The sequence below is a fragment of the Pezoporus flaviventris genome, unplaced genomic scaffold, assembly GCF_033815535.1.
Source record: "Pezoporus flaviventris isolate CSIRO_AGI_PZ_B2104156 unplaced genomic scaffold, CSIRO_AGI_Pfla_v1 ptg000083l, whole genome shotgun sequence".
NCBI lineage: Eukaryota > Metazoa > Chordata > Aves > Psittaciformes > Psittacidae > Pezoporus > Pezoporus flaviventris.
Genome location: NW_026892631.1, coordinates 11,935,884 through 11,945,868, shown reverse-complemented (window position 1 = coordinate 11,945,868; position 9,985 = coordinate 11,935,884). Strand labels below are relative to the sequence as shown.

The window sequence follows — 9,985 nt, the reverse complement described above, 5'->3', positions numbered from 1 at the left end:
AAAAATCCCACATGCTTTAAAGGTTTTCAGTCTGAGAAAGATACACCTTTTGACAGTGTCCTCTCATATATGTATAAATTCAATAAATAAATTGCAGGAAAATCCCAGGGAGCTGCAGTGAGTTAGTCTGCAGGTAGTACTATGCAGAGGTGTACAGAGAGCCATGTAGGCTCATGGGGTCCAGTCCCCTCAGCTCAGAACAGGGACAGCTTAAGTCAGATACCCATCACCTTGCTGAATTCTTGTCCTGCTCAGGAGGCTGGGGGCTTGCTCCTTTTGCATGCTGGTTATCACCTCCTCTCCTTAGCTTAATATTTAGCAGGAGGACATTTTAAAAACAAAGCTGTGGTGGTGAGGGCCAATTTTGTAGAATGACCTATCAGCTAAAGGGTACACCCAGGAAATGGGATTTGGGCTCAAGATATATGACGCTCCCCAGGGATGCTGTAATCCCCAACTGATGGCATGGTCTGAGAAAGAGGGAAACGTTTCCTCCTGCTAGTGAAGTTAACCTGTAGGCACTTGGCTGCCAGAGTCGTGGGGCTTAGACAAGAGGTCAGGGCAATGTGCTGCACAGTAAGGCACCTAAACATTGGTCCTTACTCTCAGAGCCGTTACTGGATTTTATATTAGATGGCATCTTCTGTATATAGAACACAAATAATCCTGGTATCAGGGATAAGCAATACAGATAAGGGAACAATATGTTCATGGAACCTCATGAAACAGAGATGTTGAGGTATCAGCACTGCCCATGCTGAGCTACCCCTGGACATGCTTAGAAACCAGACTGCAAGAACATGGAGGATGTAATGAATTTGAGATTTACCGATCAAAGACTTCACTCAGAGGCTGCTGATAGGGTGACTGTGGACACCACAGTTGTGGAATCTGGCATTCCCAGAAGGAGCTATTTATGACTGAGGCACCTACCTATTTTTGGAGGTCTAACTGTAACTATATACACACTAAAGTGACTGCTTTACATGACAAAACGTTTTATATGATAAATCTCCATCTCCTAGGTGAAAGAAAACTGGTAAAATCCTCAGTGTGCTGTCAGCTGAAAATGTTTTTTTCTTTTTCATTTGTTCCAGGTACAACAAAGTCAGGTATTAGTAGTATAATCTTTCAATTCCAATTGTTTCCAGTAAAAACCATACTTCACGACAAGTTTTGCTGTATGAGAGACATGAATAAGCTTTGAATAATTTGAATTCTACTACAACTTTAATAGCATTTTCCAGTTTAGTGCTTTCTCCTTTCTCTGTAATGGTTGCCATTATAAGTTTATAAGAAGATTTCCCAGCAAGAGGATTTCGTACCGCCCAAAGCTTTCCTATGGAGACACTCATCAATATTAGCAACCATTTTTTGGAATTATGACACAATTATACAGCTACCAAGTGTACTGCATTTCTGTTCATTAACAAGCTCACTGATGTTCACTGAAATTTATTTATTGCATTTATGTACATCTGAGAAGACACTGTCAAAAGGTGTATCTTTTCTGAGTGCTGTCCAAGGCTGAAAACCTTTAAGATTACAGTCCAAGTTTTGACCAGTATATACAAACAGGCTCATAATCATCTGTACAAAAGCCTATGCCATTTCCTAGCTAACATACTTTAAAAAGGTTGGCCACAAGTGGAAGTATCATTGTGTAGGATTATGCAGAGGAAGCTAATAATTTAAAGTAGGTCTTAAAGGTATGGAAAATACACATATGATTACCGGGAATCTTTCCTTCCTGGTGGAATAGAAGAGAAAACAGAAGAGCTAATTTACACTTTAGCAAACAGAAAGTAAGCTTGCTGCTGTCAGAATAAAAAGACAAAAGGTATGTGGCTAACATGTACTGCATCCAGGCAGAAGTGTCCTACCCCTGCTATGTTAAACAACAGGCAAGGTTCTTAGGAGAGTAAGGTCTTTTTGTGGTTTGCTGTTTGGTATGGTGGTTGGTTGGTGTTTTGGTTTGTTTCTTTAACTACATCAGCACTCTCTTTTCCTGTCTTTCTATATGTATCTCAGTATTTTCTTGTTCCCTGAATCAGACAGCTCCAGACTCAGTGTTTGGTTTCTGGGGGTCTCATTCAATGACCTGATTGCCTCTGCCCTAGGTACAGGCTTTCTGGGGGATCCTTAGAGGGGCAGAGGACCATAGTGCCTGTCATCCTTTTGGCTTTGGGCCTCACACAAAATGCAGCTTTGTCCTTTTGCTCTGCCCCTGTGAAAGTCATGGAAGTGTTTATAAAAAAAATGTTTTCTCTTTCACTTGTGATAGAGCCTCAGTAGCTGAGCTGAAATTGCCTGGATGTTCTAAACTTATAAGCATCATCCCACCAGAGATGTGTTCTTGAATGTTAAATTTAGGCTAATTGGAGGCATATCCTTTAATTTAGCAAGCTGAGGTTACTAATACAGATCAAGAGCTAAAAATTAACAGTGGAGCTGATGTATGCTAAATGCCTAAGTGATATCTTAACCTATAATTATACAAGTTCTGTTAATAGTGAATAATTCAAATCTTCAGGGATTTCAATAGTCTAATGGGCTGTAGTTATTCCCAATTTACATGATGGTTGCTAGGTTTCATTAAAATGAGAAAAAGGCTGTATAGCATAGCAGAAGAAAATTGGTGTTTGAAGTTATCACCCAGGAACCAAAATATGAAATTTAAATTAGAAGGTGTCCAAGCAACACAATGACACCAAAGCCAAGCACTGATAATGAAAGTAAGAAAAGAGGGAGTTTGCAGAGAATATTAAAGGAAGACAGCACTACTAGCAACGTGCTCCGTAACTACGATACCTTAAACTCTGCACTACTGCTGCATGTAAGGAGTCCAAAACATATCACAAACCTCATTAAGGCTCACAATGCTCTTCTGAATTATTTAAATTTTGTTATCACTGATTTGCAGATGGCAGGCTGAGGCACATAAAGCTTATCTGAAGCTCTGCAATGACTCAGTAGCACGCGAGAGGAGCAGCTCAGGGCTGCAGCCTCTCCCCTAGCCTTCTACCAGGTACAGCTACACCACACCATTGCTCTGGGAGGCAGGCTCTTCAACCAGTCCCCCTCCATGGTTTGCCACTGCTAGTTTCATCCTCATACAATGGTCATCAGTCTTCTCAGCTGAGCTGAGACATGCTGGGAGATGTGCTATACACCAGGTCTCTCAAAGCAACGTGGGTTAAAGCTAGTGCTTCCTGGAGAGCCAGATGGGGTTGTCATTCATCTGAACCACTGTAGACATCTGGCTTGCAGTGCAATCATACAAATACAACAGCACGACTGCAGGGATGGCAAGTCACAGCTGGAGCTTGGAGAGAACACCTTCAACTGGTGTTGAAATCACCAAGAAAGTGTTGTGTAGCCAGCTCTGGTCAGATGTGCTTTTGGGGGGCCACAGTATACACCCCCTAGACTCCACATACAACAGCTAATGGCCTCCTCTTAGCCAAGCCTACCCAGGCTTTCAGAGTAAGTCTAGGATTTGCTGACTTGAGGCTTAAACCTCTCAGTGTGACCCGCTGTTACGAGTCTACAACGATGTGGTCTCTCCCAACTCCTACTCTTCTGAGCCATAATATATGCAGATGAACTATTTTTGGAACAAGAAAGATAAATTAGATTACATGATAGGTAATAAAAATACCACATAAGTTAATAGAGATGAGCAGCATGTGTTTCCTTGACTTGTATCAAATTGTATCTGACACATTTTGGTATCTAAATTTGACTTTAAATTTCCTTTCAATTCTTCTGGAGTATACTTTAAATATAGAGAGTATCTGCTTCTTATGAGCAGACTAACAACTAAAATGTACTTTTGTACCTAAAGATTAGTGATTTTAATTAGTGATTAGTTTTGTTAGTGATTCATGTTACTTTGCCTAAATTCAGGCTCAAATTCCTCACACTTCAGGTTTGGAATCTAAGTAAAGTATCTGAATTTCTCTAAAAAGGCAGAGAATACTGTGGGGTGGGTCTGCTTGTTTGTTTGTTTGTTTGTTTGTTTGAATTTAAACACCTTGAAGCCTTGTAGTCTGAATGCTAGTGAATGCCCCAGGAGACAGAGTTATAACTAAATAGTTCTTTCTTTATAAAATAACAATTCCCAATAGCTCCTTTTTATTCTTTTCTGAATCAAAGTAACCTCTTGCATCTCACTCTGAAATACATGTATCCATTTTGTAAGATATTGCTAAATATCGCTAATTTACATAACGAGCAACAGCCAAACTCCATGTGTTAGTTGTTATTATTACTATTATGTAATTACATAATGGAGAAATAGCAAATTCAAACTCTTAAAGTGCTGATCATGAAGTATATTAAATTATAGCATTGCCTCCACTGCAGGGGAGGTGTGCCCAGTGGCACACCCTCTGTCATGCAGACAACAGGATAAGCCAGAGCACAAGACAGCTTCTCTCCTGGAAACTGAAGGAGACACCCAAAGACCCAAGGAGACTTCTTCAGACTTCTGTTGTGTCCTGCAACCAGGATGTACTTCAGGGTTCACAGGTGTAGGACTTAAAGGCAGGACCTAGTGATTCACAGTAAATATGCATTTCACTAAGTGATCCAGAAAACTGATGTGCTTCTGCGGGCAGATTCACTCTGAAATTACAAGTAAAAAGAAATCCTTCCCAAGCCTATTTTTACATGCAGCAGATGATGAGGATTCAGCAGGGTTGGATTTGGCTCAGGAACGCGTGCTGCAGTTGTCAGTGACCACAAGGCCTAAAATCCTCATAGCCTTGCTCTGCAAGCCATGAGTAATCTTGAGCAAACCACATCAGGCTCCCAGCAGCTCAACAAAACAGTGTACCTATCAGAATTGCTTAGGTTAATTACCGAGTGATTGAAAACCACTTTCAGGTTGGTAGAAAATAGATGCCTTGTTACTACAGAGTTATGTTAAGCAATAGCAACACAAATCAATAAAAATCACCAAATAAGCATCTTCAGACACTTAAAACCCATTGCAAATGCCATTAGCAAGAGGTTTGAGGGCTGTTCACAAATCTCTTCAGTGTGAATACTATAAATTCCCCGTAGAGCACACAGATGCCCCAGCAATGGCCATGTATGTTGCGTACACCACAATCCTGTCCCTGTGCTATTAACAGTACTGGTTTCACGTTTAAAAATTGTGTCCTGGGAATATGAGTGAGGACACAGCACACTAAAGATGCTTTAGCAAGTAAAGAGACATGTGGGATGGTCAGAGCACTCATGAGACCAGACTGTGACTCACTGCATAACCCAGAGGAACTAACTTACCTTCTCATCTTTAACATAATCCTCTGTGAGAAATTTGTATCAAAATTTAATTACTTCATGGACTGTTATGCAGTCTGATTAATAATATTTAGACAGCACTTGGAGATCCCTAGATAAAGGTTGTTGGTTTTTTTTTTTGTCAGCCTATTATTACTAAAACATTCATAACTTTCAACTCTTGTGTTGGGTCCCTGAGTTTAAAGGAGTTCTTTCTAATGCTCTGCACACATTTTGTGAAACTCTGGCTGCTGGTGTCAAATGCCAGCATATTCACAAGGCATAAACCATCTGGTTTTGCTGAAACTAAATATTCCCGTGTTTACTTAGGAAAATTGATGCAGATACTTTCAGTTCTCGCAGCTGTTCCTTCCTGGGAAACAGGAGAAGAACATTTTTCTCTCCAAAGAAGAGAAATAGTAAGCTTGACTGACATTCCCAAACTGCAGATCCCGCAGGCCCAAATTATTTGCCTTGTTTTCCTCAGAAGTCCTTCCCCCTTGCTTGCTTGGGGAATAATGCCACAGCAGGTGTTGTGTATTTCTGATGGTTTTTGGATAGTAGGAGAGGCTGCCGGGGGAATGGAGATTGTATCATATGCTAATAAATATAATTTTAAAAAAAAACAAAACCTCCTCACACTTTCAAATAGTTCTGACACAGAGAGATGAAGTAATCTGTGGTACCTACCACTGGGTACACCTCACCTTGTCCTTGTTTTGCATGCAGCTCCTGGGAGGCTCTCTTGTGCCTTCAAGGCAGGGCTTATCTTGTCCAAGCTCTCCAGACTAGCTGGAAGCTATCAGGATAGGGCTGAGGCAGCTGCTCTTTTCAAAATAAGACATTCAAGTCACACTTACTGTGTTGAAATTTATTCTGCTTTACTTTCTTGACCATTTCAGCACTGGTTCTTGACATCCACAATCTGTTTCCTTTTTTTCAATATCAGAGAAAATAAGGGAACATTTAGACCTGCCCTGACTTTTCAGTATGCACAAAAAAACAATGATGACATAAGTGCATTCACAGGAATTTAAGGTATCAATCTACAAAAAATCTTGTTCTTCAAAAAATGTTACCAAAACTTTGATGGTTATAGCAGATGTATTTGTGTATCAACCAAACATTTCATAATGTGTTTCAAATATTTCAGTTTTGTCTTTTCACATGTGTTATTACTTCCATTTTATACATGTGGGTATTAAAACCAAGAGCTCACCAAAGTTGCCCAGGCAATGATGAGCACATGTATGACAAGAATCTGGGGAGGCTGAATCTGACTTACCTATTAGCTCTTTGAAGTGGAAAGAGTAAGTGTAAAATGTATGCAGAATATTTACAGTGTGATACCTTAATAATATCCTGCCTCTGTGATCGGATCAATGATTAACTATTTCTACAAACTGTAGTATCTACATTGAGAGAGATGGACCAGCCCTATTGCTGAATGATTGAGGCATTCAGTCAATACCGATCCAGACTCAAATGCCTGCCCCAGTGGATATTTAATTATCTATACAAAGTGTTGCAATTCCAAACAGTGGTACCAAGAGACCAGCCATGGATACAGCAGTTCAGGGAAGAGTTTTTCACATCCTAGGTACTCTCCTCCAAACCCAAACCACTGGCTAGTTTGGGACTCTTCTCCTCCTCCTCTAATTTCTTCAGGAAGTTGAGAAAGCTCAGTGTAGAAGAGTAATTACTTGTATTTATTTAAACCCCAAAACTTAAAGGGATATAACAAAATGTACTCTTTACCCAGCTTTAGTGCAAATACTGAGAAACAAAAAAGTATCATAAAATTCTATGGAATGGAATGTTTGGTTTTCTTCACCTGTCTCTGCATCTAAAATCTGGGGACAAAATAGTGATAATTTATCTGCAGTCTTTGTGTACTTTGAGATTACCTCCATACAGGTAATTTAGCCATTTCTGACTACAGAAACTGTCCTAAGAAACAAACTATCCTACAAAAATATATTGCTGATTTGGATTACTAACTTCTGTTTCAAGTCAGAAACTGAAAAAAGGCTGCTGAGGAGGCAGTGGTGGTTCAGCCAGAGCCGCCCAGGGAGAATATGCTCCTAATTACATGCTGGAAGACTAACCACATGTCTCCTCCCAACTTTCTCCTTCCATCCACATAACAGCTGCAGCCAGCCTTGAGTTACAGTTAGAAAGGGGATAGAGTACATTAGAAAGGAGCTTCAGTCATGGCATAATACTGTAAAATACTGCCATGTGCTGTCTAGCAGGTAACTGATGACAGACCTAGGAGGGCAACATAGCTAGGGCCATGATTGTTGAAAATTACAATGACATATTAAATAGAAGTATGCAGTCCACTAACCTTAAAAGCACAGTGAGTAGCAGAAGTGCTGGCTGAACCAACATAAGGTTACTAGGGAAAAGTAGGTAACATCAGAGATGCTAAGAGCGTGTTCTGGAGCTGGGGAAGCAGCTGTCTCAAATTCACAGCAGCAGGCTAAGTGAGAACTCACGTCTATGAGCCACAGTTTAGAGAATGGCATTAACATATAATTTTTTGCCACCTTCTTTGGAAATTTCTGTCCTTCAAATCTTACAAAGTCATTGGAAGGGCAGTGCAAATTAAAGGACACTGTGAAATAGCATGCAGATAAGGAGAGGAAAGTTCACACCCAGGGTATTTTGTGTAAATGACACCAAGACCCAGTAGGGGAAAACAGAAGCAAAGCCGTATTAAGGGACATAAGAGGAAATTGCAAAATATCTGAAAGGAAGTTTAGAAAGGAGAACTTTATTAATGAGAATTTGCCACAAGCATCAGTGACATGCAGCTCATGCTGTGACTTGAATCACCAGTTAGGCATCTTTACTCTGTATCTGTATAATGGTATAATGCCAAAAATTACTGAACATCTCCCCTTGATCAAAGAAAATACATTCAGTCCACATTAACTATTTTTTTCTGAGACACAGAAGACAATGAGCCTCATCCTCTGATCTTTTAGTTCTATTTACTGTACTGGGATTATGCCAACGTAAACTGCGGGACTGAGGGAGAAACTCACGTACCCATTTCCCTGCTCAAGCTATGATGAAGGTGAGGACAGACACACACCACACACTTCAAAGGTCACCTCATAGCACAGTGAGGTGACCATCCTACCATTTGACAACCCACGTCCAGCTGAGGCATGACTGTCACCCAGCTATGTTCCCACTACCAGGCCAATGGAAAAGGAGGGAATGCATGCTTTGGTGTGCAAGCTGGGATGCAGCTGTGACGGGAACCAGAGGTACCCCATGGGGGGTCATACTTCTAATGTTGAGGACAGCACCAAGGGCTTTTCTCATTGTGTGACCCCAGCGTGATGCTATCCTTCAGAAAACTGAGAGAACACAGTAGTGAAACGGAGCAGAAAGCAAGCTTCATGCGCTCACCAGAGAGCCTCAATAATGCAGTGACATGAGTTATACAGGTCAATGTGGGTTCAGATGCGATGCGGTAACGTAAAATAAGGCACTGGTACAGAACCAACAAGGAAAGAAGTGAGATCTTTTCTGCAGCTTGCTCTGTTTCATAGCATCTCTGCTTATTAAATTGTTTTGTTGTTATGATACACTGCTGAATTGTTTCTGGAACATGCTGCCATGCCTAGTAAAAACAGTTGTTACTGAATTATATGTTTTGCTCAGTGTATCAGGAAGTTTACTGTCTCCTGGAGCTTTAGAAGACATATTAATTGTATCTTTATGCCACAGTGGAAGATAAGTTCATATCCCCATTTTGTAGTCAATGCAGAATGTTCTGTGATAAGAGTGTCATTATGTCTGAACCTGATGTTGCGACGGCTTTAAAATAACCTTCAGGGCAGGTCGTCTGCGTGAAATGAAACTGGGACAATTCCTAAAAGCTCAAGAGGGACCGCGGATTTATTAGTTTAGGCAGCAATGAAGTAGTTGGGATAGAGAAGATCCTTTTAAAAGCTGAATAATTATTTTTCTAGTTTCCTAAAAAAAAAAAAAAAAAAAAGATTCATTTTACTTAGATCTTCACTACCAGCAAAATTTGAAAAATAAGAAAGGATACCTGTATGTGCTTTCAGCAAGCGAGTTGCAGTTACATTTCCATATAACTGCCTACAAATGGAGAAACAATATCAATTTTCTGGTTTCTTCTTTCAGTGTATCAAGTAGAACTTATTATCATTGTGCAGGTATTTCATAAGACAGTTCTTTACCTGACTGTCTGGGCACCTAGATTATCTGATGCCTGATACTGCCCCACCTTGTTCCAATTCACAGACTCACAGAATGACAGAATCAGGCTGTAAAAGACCATTAAGGTCACAGAGCCCAACCATTACCCCAGGACTATCAATCCCACCACTAAACCATGTCACTAAGGGCAAACTGATCACCCTCATGGCTGCCTCTCATGATCTCCAGTCACAGCCACCCCTCATCTGCCCCCTCCTAGTGGCCCAAACTATATAACTGCTGCCCCTACCCCTCAGGGCTGGTGCTCCTCTCCCCTCATGATTTTCACTCAAGATCACCCCTGCTCTCGTATCCCGATCTTCCCTCACAGCTGCCCCTGCTCTTCCCTCATAATCTTCCCTCATGACTGCCCCCATTCTTCCCTCACCCCTCATGGCTGCCTCTCCTGTCCCCTCACAATCGTTCCTCAGCATCAGTGCTATCTATC

The 9,985-nt window shown here is 40.9% G+C and overlaps 1 long non-coding RNA gene across 1 annotated transcript; it reads right to left on the bottom strand.

Moving 5' to 3' along the window:
• Positions 1 to 4,253: 4,253 nt before the first annotated feature.
• On the bottom strand, positions 4,254 to 6,265 carry LOC133280499 (uncharacterized). Its single transcript, XR_009747187.1, has 2 exons — positions 5,983 to 6,265; positions 4,254 to 4,555 (listed from the first exon to the last, which is right to left on the bottom strand). It is a non-coding gene; the product is annotated as an uncharacterized LOC133280499 (long non-coding RNA).
• Positions 6,266 to 9,985: the final 3,720 nt, after the last annotated feature.